The 12,757-nt window shown below is 41.4% G+C and overlaps 1 protein-coding gene across 3 annotated transcripts in view; it reads left to right on the forward strand.

Moving 5' to 3' along the window:
* Positions 1-261: 261 nt before the first annotated feature.
* The window catches only part of GNG4 (G protein subunit gamma 4), an 87,441-nt gene continuing 74,945 nt past the window's right edge, over positions 262-12,757 (forward strand). For 2 of the 3 annotated variants that reach the window (XM_074220451.1, XM_074220450.1), the window contains exon 1: positions 1,525-1,729. The gene's annotated coding sequence lies outside the window, so the exon portion shown is untranslated. Of the gene's footprint in view, positions 318-1,524; positions 1,730-12,757 lie in introns of those variants that run through there. The other variant, XM_074220452.1, reaches the window with a different exon arrangement.

Raw genomic sequence — 12,757 nt, forward strand, 5'->3', positions numbered from 1 at the left:
TTTGAATTCTGTATCATACTTCTGTGTATTTTAGTGAGCAGATTCTATGGCATCTGACCCTGGAAGAGGGCACTGCCCCAGCCGCTCGGGTGTCAAGGCTCGGTGGGGGGCATCGTGGAGAAGCTCTGGCCCAGGCAGCCCCGCCGCGCCAGGCCCGGGCCGGGTCGGCGCTCCCGGGGCCCCGCCCCCTCCGCAGCCCCGGGCCCCGGGCCACGTGCGTCGGGCCGCCGCGCGGGAGCCCCGAGTGACGCGCCGCGTGACGTCAGCGGCCGGCCGGGATCTCCCGGCTCCTCCGCCCGCCCGGCTCCGGGAGGAAGGTACGGCCCCGCCGCTGGGGGGCGCCGCGGGGGGCGGGGCGGGCGGGAGCCGGTGTGCGCCCCCCCCCCCCCCCCGGCCCCGGCCCGAGGGGGAGAGGCGGCTCCTGCAGCCCGCCGCGGGGTGGGGGCGGGGCAGGGGCGCGCGCGCGCACACACAGCGCTATGTATACATGCCTATATGGGTGTGTGTACATAGATAGACACACATACACACATGTAGATAGATATCTATATGTGTTTACATATATACACAGATATATATCTAAATGGCTGTGTATACACATATAGACACAAATACACAGTTCACACACCTATATGTGTATACATATATACAGATACATACACAATCCACACATATATATAAATGGGTGTGCATACATATATAGATACACAAATACACAATTCATACATACCTATATGTGTATACATCTATACAGACACACAGATACACAGTAAACACACATAGATATACATCTAAATACATCTATATATACATATACACACACAAATATACAATTCACATAGATATATGCATCTGTGTGTATACATATACACAAATACGTTCACACAGACGCATACACATACATCAAAATATGCATTTCTATGTGTGTACGTATATACAGATGTATATATACACGTATAGATATACATCTATATGGGTGTGTATACATATACATACACATATAGATAGATATACATCCATGAGGGTATGTATACGCAGACACACAAATACACACATTCACTCAGACACACACACATCTAGAGATATATATATATACACATCTATATGGGTGTATATACAGACATGCACATATAGATGTACATCTATGAGGGTGTGTACATATCTATACAGACACACACATACAGACAGATCTACATCTGTGTGTGTCTGTATATATATATATATTATATATGCATCCGTACACACGCAGACCCGCTGGGCCGCCCCCCCCCCCCCCCCCCCCCCGCGAGGTCCCTCCGCAGCCCCCTCTCCCCGCCCGGCCCGGAGAGGCGCGTGGGCGGCGGCGCCGCAGGGGCGGGGGGGGGCCGAGGCCGGAGCGCGGGGGCGGCGGCCGGGGGCGGGGCGGGGGGGCGAGGCCGGAGCCCCGGGGGGGGGGTGCCGAGGCCGGAGCCGCGGGGCGGGGGCGGCGGCCGGAGCGCGGGGGCGGGGCGGCGGGGGCGGGGCGGGCGCGCGTTGCCATGGTGAGCGCCCGGGGGCCGGCCGGGGGCTCTCGCGGCCCCGCGGAGGCCTCCCACTCGCGCCGTGGCGGTGATGTAGCCGCGGCTCGCGGAGCCCCCGCCGCCGAGGAGAGCGATGCCGCGGCGCCCGGCCGCCTCCCCAGCCGTCCGCCCCGGAGACAAAGCCCGCGAGTGAGCCAGCCGGCGAGCGCGCCCCTGCCCAGCGGCGCCGGGTAAGCTGAGGCAGCTCCGGGGGAGGGGGGCGGCCGGGGAGGCGGCGCCCTCGGAGCCGGAGGGGAGCCGGCGCGCCCGGGCGCCCATGCCCGCGCGTCTGCCCAGCTCCCGAGGGCTGCGGAGCCCGGGCCCCCTCCTCCCTACGCGGGGCACCCACCGTCGCCCGTGGCAGCCCCCATCTGAGACAGCGGCCCGGTAGACCGGGGTGTGGGAGGCCGCGCGGGCCGCTTCTAGAGCGGCCCGGCTCCGCACGGGCGCCCGGGGACGGCGCTCTGTCCCGCCCCCGGTGCCGAACCCGCGAGGGGGCAGGGCTGCGGGCGCAGCTCGTGCCCTCGGGAGGGCCGGCCCCCTCCTCGCCCCAGGCGGGGCGCCGGCCAACTTGGGGGTGTTCAAGTTTGAGGGAGCCGTAAAGTTGAGCGCCCGCCCGCTCGCAGCTGCCCCCGCGCCCCCATGCCCGGCTCCACCCGCACCGCCCCGATGCGGGGTGCCGGCCCGCAGCACACAGCACCGGCCGGGCCAGCCTGCTTGTGTCCGCACAAAGGTGCGGCCGGAGGAGTTCCTCAGGAGCAGGGAGGACGCTTCCTCCCGAGAGCAAAATCTCCCCGGGAAGAACGCCTTAGACCGGAGGCAAGCGGGCTGGGTTCGAGTCCAGCTGCTGACCGTGGCTCTGTGCACCACTATGTCTCCATTTTTTTTTAAACCAGCTGGTCCTGTTTACAGAGGGGCTTTGTTGTGGAAAGACAAAGAGTAAACATAGAGCACTTGGAGAATCCGGGAAACAAAATGCTGCATACATTTAAAATGTGAATTAATATTTTAAAGGGTGAATTAGTCTATCTTATGAAGAAAATGAATATAGAAGCTAATAAATACTAAGAATTTCTGTGTAATACCTGATTCCTTGTGTCGTACAAGTATCAAATTGCCCTCCCTTGTATTACATTGAAATGACTTTTTAGGGATACCTGCTTAGATCTCCCATGTCTTTCATCCCCATCTACAGCTCCACACCTCCTGTTCCTTAAAAGCACCTTGCTCCAGCGGCAAGATCCTAGGCTTCCTGGCTAGCCTAGCCAGCGCTAGTTAGCTTCAGAAATGACATCCTTCAGAAAACAAAATTCCCAATCACTGTTCTGTGGATTTGTTTTCCGATCATATTGTTTTTCCAAACCTTCAGGGGAAAAGCTGGAGATTTTTTTCATATGCCCCCAAAAATTCGTTTACAGAAATAAAACATTTTAACAGCTCCATATCTTTTTCAAATCTTAGATTCTTCCTAGACAAAGGGGGAAGAAAAGGGAATTAGCATCTGTATCATACCTATTATGTGCCAGGAACTATGCTAAGTGCTCCACAAATATTATCTCATTTCATACTCCTAATAACTCTGAAAGAGAAGTGTTATTGTTCTCATTTTACAATTGAGGAAGCTGAAGAAAACAGAAATAAATGGCTTGCCCTGGGTCCCACAGTTAGTAAGAGACTAAAAGTCAAATTCCAAATTTCAGCTGTAATCCTAAACCCAATGTTTTATGTAAACCCAATGCTGAGAGCCACCTAGCTGCCTTCCAAGAAGAAAAGCAAGAGAGAAAGACAAGTAAGTAGAGAAGGATTAAGAGATACTGTTTTGCTTATTTGCTTCTGGAGAAGGATTTTCCCAACAATAAGCTTGACCACATGGTTTGGAAACCGATTTTAGAAGGGGTTATATTTGACATACTACCACTTCCACCTCTTTCCAGCCAATTATTTATTGAATAACAGTCAAAAAAATAGCATAGTCATATTTCTGAGAGAGGATCAATGGATCTTCCTCCTTTATTGATAGACTCATCTCCTTATCAGACTCTTCCTTGCTTATATCTTTTATTCTTTTTAGATCATGAAATTGCACATTTGTAGATTATCCTTTTCTTTACAGAAATTAAAACATTTGCTTTTAAAATATTGCCTGCTCAGTTTTCATAATGCTGTTGTGAGGCATGTACTGTTAATCCAGTCTTGCACATTGTCTATTTTATTTGATATCCTTATTCACTCCAGTCATTCATGCATTACAGAATTTCTGCTAATCAAGTGAAAAGGATTACTTATTCATTTTTTGCAGATCAGAAAATGAAATTAACTCTATTAATATATAAAAAGCTACAACTAGGAAAAAAAACCCTTCACAAAATTGTGATTTGCAAAGACATTTTAATGGAAAGTCATAAGAACTAAATGACTGTAAAGGGAGGGAAAAAAAGGAAGGTAAATTATAATATAAAAAAATTGCATCATGTTCCTGAAAGGGATAAGCAGCTTGAACCATGTGGGGAAAAAGCCCCTGAAGTCACAGACAAATAAAGAGAATGAAAATGCAAATACATTTTTCCCAACATGAGGGAAAATCAAACAAAGCAACCTGCCAAAAGAATAAAAATGCTGCAAAGCAAATGACAGTGAGACTTCTCCCTTCCTTCTCTCCCAAAAAACCCACCACAAATAAAAATAATGCAGAATGCTTAAGAAATCAATTAAATAAGCTTGTGAGCTTATTATGTGAATCATAATAATTTCCAAACTGCTTTAATTGGGTTCAAGCAGGAATTAATCTGCAGTCATTTTTTTTCTAAGCAGAAACTGAGCAAGCAAAATAGTAGACTATTAGATGGAATTCCATCCTAATGAAGGGACTTGAGGACATGGGTGTGTCCTAAAGTTTAAATGAGGAACAGACTGGAGTTAGAGATTACTTATAGGTATCAATAGCTTTATATAACCACAGTGGATACCGACCATCACTTCCCACAGAACCCAATGGCTTGGTCAATAAGTAATCAATATGGCAGAAATGAATAAGCATATATTCAATGCCTAATATGTTCCAATCATTGTATTAAGCCCTTTACAAATATCTCATTTGATCCCCACAACAACCTGGTGAGCTAGATACTGTTGTGATCCTCATTTTGCAGTTGAGGAAACTGAGGCAAATAGAGGTTAAGAAGTTAAAAGTCTAATTAATGGTAGATCCTGCAGGGAAACAAAATCTTCTGACTCCAAGTGGCCTAATTTTTGGAGTTGGAAGAAGTCCTCTGTGGTTTTCTGGTCCCACTCATCCCCACAAAAGAATACCCACTATAGCATATTTCCAATAATGAGGAACCCCTTCCAAAGCAATCTATTCTATTTATAGAGAACTCTAATTGCTAGGAAACTTTTCCTTACATTATTGAAACTTCCACTCATCCTGGATTTTCCTTTTGTGACCAAATAGAATAATCTAATCCTTCTTCCACATGAAAAATCTTCAAATGCCATAGGACTATCATTTCACCCTCCCTGAATCTTCTCCAGGCTAAATATCTCCAGCTCCTTCAATTAATCCTCATATGATATGGATTCAAGGTCTTTAGTGTAAATCACTAAAGATACAACTGAAGAGAACTAGAACTGGTAGCATATATAACAAATAAGAGAAGGATCATGACATAATGGATATATGATTACAGTCAGGAGATCACATACACATTTTGTCTCAGATACATAATTAAATGGTTAGGTCAATTAATTTCTCAGAATCTTCCTCAATGTTCTAATTTGAAAAACAGGGATAATAATACTTAAACTATTTCATAAGAACCAGGCATTTTAAGCCTTACATATAAACTATGTTTTGATTTGTTGTGGGGGAGGCAGTATAATGCTGTGATTACCTGGAGAGTCAGTTCCTGAGTATAAACCTTACTTCTGTTTATTACTGGTATCACATTAAGTGAATTTCTTAACTCTTCTGACTTCAGTTTCCTTTGGAAAAAAAAAAAGAATTTCCCTCTGGAGGAAAAGGGAGTTGACCTACATGACCTCTCAAGGACCCTTCCAACGCTAATGATTTGATCCATATTGCAGAAACCCTGAGGAAAACAAAATCCCAAAACAATACCTTTATATAACCACAGTGGATACCGACCATCACTTCCTACAGAACCCAATGGCTTGGTCAAACTAATTATGAACTCAAAAAAAGTTATGTGATCTCAGAGTTAAAACAGACCTCTGAGGCCATGTAGACCAACCTGTACCTGAGCAGGTATTTCTTCCATAGTAAGTGACCATCTAGCTTTTGCTTAGCACCCCATCCCCACCGTGGAAGACTCTCCAAGCCCTTCCTGGGAATACCTCCCATTTTATCCCACTTGATACTTCTACCTTCTGAACCCTGCCCCAGTCTTCTGACAGAACTGATCTTAGAACACAAAGAAGACCTTACCAGAAAAGGTAAAAACCTTTCCTCTTCCCTGAGGCCCTACATCCTAGGCATCCCATTACAGTACCAGAATGGGGGCAGAATGTTAGGAGTATAGCAACTGAGACTTTCAAATTTTTTTGGAAGACAATTGCATTCCATCTTTCTCTCCATTATTGTGATTCTCACAATTCCTCTAGATAAGGGTAATTGATTAGTGATTCTGAGGTACCCTGGTATCCCCCCCTTTTTCCCTTTGAAGGGTGACGTATAGCAGAGCATACTTTTGGGTCATGATCTATAAAAAGTACAACAGGGTTATTTATGCCTTGGCATGTAGTTCCAGAGCAGCACTATGGGAAAATAAATTGTCATTCCTGTCCCCCAGTTTCCTCTCTCCAAGGTGGAGGAAGGGGAGGTTGAGAGGAGAGAAAGAGAGGAAGGGAAGGAGGGAGGGGAGGGAAGAGAGGAGAGTCTTGTGTGTTGAAATTTCCTTTTATAAAAAAAAGTGATGCTTGAATTTAATACAATATTATAACACCATGAGAAACAAGAAACAAGAACTGAGAACTTGAGAGGTATGAACTGATGCAGAGCAAAAGCAGAACCAAGAGAACAGTGTACATAATTACCACATTAAAGTAAAAGTAAACTACTAAAAGATATCAGAATACATAATGACCATTTATTTTTATTGTGAAGTCTGAAGATGAACTATAATATCTCCTCTATAAAGAAGTGGTAGATTTTGAGTATAAAATACTTCATATGCTGTGTGCAGTATCTTTTGATGTGTTTATTTTGCTTAACTCTTTCCCTTTGTTACAAGAGGACTCTTTAAGGGGATGCAAATTAGAATGTGACTACGATATATAAAGAACAGAAATCATCAACAAATGCTTTTAAAAGCAAAATAACAAAAATAACATGCTCTAGGGAGAAGATAGAATCAGTGACAGAAAGCACAAATAGAAGAGACAAAGTAGTGATGAGTTCCAGAAAGAAATAGAGCCAAGCCTCACGAAATAGCAAATGATGGATAGCAAATCGTTCCCATTCATTCAGGAATATATCAGATAGTTGCTTTTCCAAAGGACAAGACATATTTGCCTTCTCTCTTATACTTTCTGAATACTACTTCTATGTTAACTGACTCTAGATGGACCTTTATTACAGGAAGGTAAATGAGACTCTGGGCAGTAAAGAAATGTTTTAAGCATCCAATACAGTCTTACTAAGTATTTATTGCTCAGTAGAAAATAGAGATGGATGAGAAATGTAGGAAAATGGTCCCCAAATCCAATAAGTAGCATTTTAGACTCTCATCTCTCTGGTAGAGTTATTCTCATTTCTTAGAAAGACACACACACACACACACACAAACACACACAGAAAGAAAGACACAGAGAGAGAATGAAAGGTAGAAAATGAAGAGACTTTTTAAAATTAATTTTTATTAAAGATATTATTTGAGTTTTACAATTTCCCCCCCATCTTGCTTCCCTCCCCCCACCCCCACCCCCAGCAGAAAGCACTCTGTCAGTCTTTACTTTGTTGCCATGTTGTACCTTGATCCAAATTGGGTGTGATGAGAGAGAAATCATATCCTTAAAGAAGAGAAGAGAAGTCTAATAGGTGACAAGATCAGACAATAAGATATCTGTTTTTTTCCTAAATTAAAGGGAATAGTCCTTGAATTTTGTTCAAACTCCACAGCTCCTTATCTGGATGCAGATGGTACTCTCCTTTGCAGACAGCCCAAAATTGTTCCCGATTGTTGTACTGATGGAATGAGCAAGTCCTTCAAGGTTGAACATCACTCCCATGTTGCTGTTAGGGTGTACAGTGTTTTTCTGGTTCTGCTCATCTCACTCAGCATCAGTTCATGCAAATCCCTCCAGGTTTTCCTGAAATCCCGTCCTTCCTGGTTTCTAATAGAACAGTAGTGTTCCATGACATACATATACCACAGTTTGTTAAGCCATTCCCCAATTGAAGGACATTTACTTGATTTCTAATTCTTTGTCACCACAAACAGGGCTGCTATGAATATTTTTGTACAAGTGATGTTTTTACCCTTTTTCCTCATCTCTTCAGGGTATAGACCCAGTAGTGGTATTGCTGGGTCAAAGGGTATGCACATTTTTGTTGCCCTTTGGGCATAGTTCCAAATAGCTCTCCAGAAGGGTTGGATGAGTTCACAGCTCCACCAACAGTGTAATAGTGTCCCAGATTTCCCACAACCCTTCCAACAATGATCATTATCCTTCCTGGTCATATTGGCCAATCTGAGAGGTGTGAGGTGGTACCTCAGAGAAGCTTTAATTTGCATTTCTCTAATAATTAATGATTTAGAGCATTTTTTCATATGGCTATGGATTGCTTTGATCTCCTCATCTGTAAATTGCCTTTTCAGATCCTTTGACCATTTGTCAATTGAGGAATGGCTTTTTGTTTTAAAAATATGACCCACTTCTTTGTATATTTTAGAAATGAGTCCTTTGTCAGAATCATTAGTTGTAAAGATTGTTTCCCAATTTACTGATCTTGGTTACATTGGTTTTATCTGTGCAAAAGCTTTTTAATTAAATGTAATCGAAATCATCCAATTGGTTTTTGGTGATGTTCTCCAACTCTTCCTTAGTCATAAACTGCTCCCCTTTCCATAGATCTGACAGGTAAACTAATCCTTGATCTTCTAATTTGCTTATAGTATTGTTTTTTTATGTCTAAGTCCTGTAACCATTTGGATCTTATCTTGGTAAAGGGTGGGAGGTGTTGGTCTAATCTAAGTTTCTTCCATACTAATTTCCAGTTATCCCAGCAGTTTTTATCAAAGAGGGAGTTTTTATCCCAATGTTTGGACTATTTGGGTTTATCAAACAGCAGATTACTGTAATCATCTCCTACTTTTATACCTAGTCTATTCCACTGGTTCACCACTCTATTTCTTAGCCAATACCAAACAGTTTTGATGACTGATGCTTTATAATATAATTTTAGATCAGGTAGGGCTAAGCCACCTTCTTTTGCACTTTTTTTCATTAAGCTCCTGTCAGTTCTTGACTGTTTATTTCTCCATATGAATTTACTTACAATTTTTTCTAACTCATTAAAGTAATTTTTTGGAATTTTGATTGGTAGGGCACTAAACATAGTTTAGTTTTGGTAGAATTGTCACTTTTATTATATTAGCTCTGTCTATCCATGAGCAGTTGATATTTGCCCAGTTATTTAAATCTGATTTAATTTGTGTGAGAAGTGTTTTATAATTGTTTTCAAAAAGATTCTGAGTCTGTCTTGGCAAATGGACTCCCAAATATTTTACACTGTCTGAGGTTACTTTGAATGGGATTTCTCTTTCTAGCTCTTCCTGCTGTATCTTGCTAGACATATATAGAAAAGTTGAGAATTTATGCAAGTTTATTTTATAACCTGCAACTTTGCTTAAAATTACTAATTGTTTCCAGTAGTTTTTTGGATGATTTCTTGGGATTCTCTAGGTAGACCATCATGTCATCTGCAAAGAGTGAGAGTGTTGTCTCTTCCTTCCCAATTCTAATTCCTTCAACTTCTTTTTCTTCTCTAATTGCTGATGCTAACATTTCTAATACAACATTGAATAGTAGTGGTGATAATGGGCACCCTTGTTTCACCCCTGATCTTATTGGGAATGCCGATAGCCTCTCCCCATTGAATATAATGCTTGTTGATGGTTTCAGATAGATACTGCTAATTATTTTAAGGAACAGTCCTACCTACACTTTCTAGTGTTTTTAATAGGAATGGATGCTGCATTTTTTCAAAAGCTTTTTCAGCATCTATTGATATGGTCATATGATTTCTGATGGGTTTGTTGTTGATATTAATTGAGTATACTAACAGTTTTCCTAATATTGAACCAACCCTGCATTCCTGGGATAAATCCTACTTGATCATCATGTATTATCCTAGTGATAACTTGTTGTAATTGTTTTGCTAAGATTTTATTTAGGATTTTTGCATCTATATTCATCAGGGAAATAAGTCTATAATTTTCTTTCTCTGTTTTAACTCTTCCTGGTTTAGGTAACAGCACCATATTGGTTTCATAGAAAGAGTTAGGCAGAGTTCCATCTTTCCCTATTTTTCCAAAGAGTTTATATAGAATTGGAACCAATTGTTCCTTAAATGTTTGGTAGAATTCACTTGTGAATCCATCAGGCCCTGGAGATTTTTTTTTAGAGAGTTCAATAATGGCTTGTTGAATTTCTTTTTCTGAGATAGGGTTGTTTAAGTATTTAATCTCTTCTTCATTTAACCTGGGCAACTTATGTTTTTGTAAATATTCATCCATTTCACTTAGATTATCAAATTTATTGGCATAGAGTTGGGCAAAATAATTTCAAGTTATTACTTTAATTTCCTCCTCATTGGTGGTGAGTTCACCTTTTTCATTTCTGATACTAGCAATTTGGTTTTCCGAAAATGAAGAGACTTTTAACAGGCAAATAGGAAAAGCAGAGGAAACATAACAAGAATGGTGATCAGCAACCACAGTTGAGTAGTAGTAGTAATAGTAGTAGTAGAATACTGAGATGAAAAAAGGAACACTAAAGAAGAGGCTAAAGAAACTGTGCTCTTGTTGAGAACAATAGAAGTTAAGATACAGGAACCTGCCTCTGACATACCTCATTCTGTATAGTAAGACTAGAATCCAGAGATTTCAAGTCGGGCTCAGTGAATATTATGTTCTGGTCTCAAGTCTCATTTCAGTCATGCTGGAAAAAAATAATTTTCTTCACTGTTCCAGAATATGCCTCATCTACAATAATAGTAGTAATGCTTTCTGTAAGTCACCAAGTACACCAACTCTACAGCATACTATTATTCAGCAAGACTTGAAGATGGTGTAGCAGAGCTGAGAAAACCACATAAACTGAAATTAGTTATTTAAGCATTTGCAAAGTGACAAGTAAATAAATGCATCTTGGTTGGCATAGGTCCAACAAAGGTACTTTGGATACAGAGTCAATATAGAGGAAAAAGTAGGGTGGGGTTCTCAACCCCAATTCCTGGAGGTGAATTTTGAACTAGGTTATTGAAGATGGGGGTTGATGGGAATTGTTGCAAAGGAGAAGAAAAGCAGGGTGTGCCCCATATGAGAAACATATTAAGAATCAATCCATAATGGCACTGGATCATTCAGGGCCTACAACTGCCTTCTATCTAGTAGTAGCTGACCAACTTCTTTAATTTTTTCCTTTCTTTTTCTTCCTTTCTTTCCACTTCTTTCTATCTTTCTCTTTCATTCATTCTTTCCTTTCTTTCCATCTCTTTTTATCTCTATCTTTCTTTTCTTTCTTTTTTCTTTCTTCTCTGCCCAAAAGAATGTAATTTTTTTTTAATCAGGAAATTTAGCAAGTTATCTTGTCTTTGACTGACTAGATTTCTTAATGCTTTAAACCCAAATCACTGCTTCTCATTGATTGATCAACAAAGGTCTCAGACCAGTCCCACTTGGTCCTTTTTTGGGCCTTTACAGGCTCAGAGTAAATGTAAAAAGCAATTGTTTGTTATAGCCAGAAATACTGAGTGTCTTTCCCTCTCACATTGACTTTTTTTAACCAGGTTTCAGAAGCCATTCTTTGTCTCCTTTCTTACCTAGCCTTAATCACTGAATGGGTGTGGCCTCAGTTAGACTGAAACCTGTTAAAGACCTTAGGTTTAAAAGATCAAGATCTCCACTACATTTTGAGCCAAAATCCAGTCATCCTTATCTCTGTCTTGCCTTCCCTCAACCTAAATCCAATTCACTTGCTTATCACATAATCACCTCCCTGAGGTCTTGTTCTTCTTTGAGATGGAAAGACAAACAACTAGTCCTTTAACCACTTTTATGTGTCCCGAATCCTTTTGGTCTCCTGGCAAAAGTAACCTTTTTCAAAATAATGTTTGTAAATGCATCAAATAAAATACATAGGATTACAAGCAATTATTTTTAAATATAGTCAACAAAACATTAAAAAAAATTTTTCACATACCTCAGGATAAGAACCCTTGGTAGTAACCAGTCTAGAAAAGATTCTAATAGAGGGCATTTAACAAACCATCATCTGAATAGTTAAATAAAAATGTCTTACATTTGTGATCTTGGGAAAATTACTTAACTTCTATGGGTCTCAGTTTTCTCTTTTGCAAAATGAAGAAGTTGGATTAGATTATCCCTAATATTCCTTCCAACTTCAAAACAATGATCTTAAGAGTTATGCCTTTTAGGTACTTGAAAATCCAGCTTTCACAGTTAAGAATAGCCCTTCCCTATCATCCAACAACATTCTACCAGTCTAAATTTGGTTTTTGTTGCTGATTTTTGGAACCTACTTCCACTCTTCTTGAGTTATTCTTAATAATGAAATCCCCATTTGCTCTTTCCTGTAGTACTTCCCAATGAGTATCACTTTAGAATCCCTCCATCCCTTTCTCAGTTTTGCTAAATAGGCTCATATTACAAACATAGGGCTATGGCACAGTGAATAGAGCACTGGCCCTAGAATATAGAGGAACTGAATTCAAATTCAATCTCAGACTCTTGATATTTAATAGCAAATCACTTAATCCTGATTGCCCCACAACTAGGGTCATCTCATCATCCTGATTCATATCTGGTCACTGGACCCAGATGGCTTTGGAAGAGAAAGTAAGGCTGGTGACCTAGAACAGCACCCCCTCACTCAAATCCAATTCATATGTATGTTATGGCATCACCTTCCTGATGTCAGCTCTATTTCAAGATTGAAGGACGATAACAACACATATA

The sequence above is a fragment of the Macrotis lagotis genome, chromosome 2 (assembly GCF_037893015.1).
Source record: "Macrotis lagotis isolate mMagLag1 chromosome 2, bilby.v1.9.chrom.fasta, whole genome shotgun sequence".
NCBI lineage: Eukaryota > Metazoa > Chordata > Mammalia > Peramelemorphia > Peramelidae > Macrotis > Macrotis lagotis.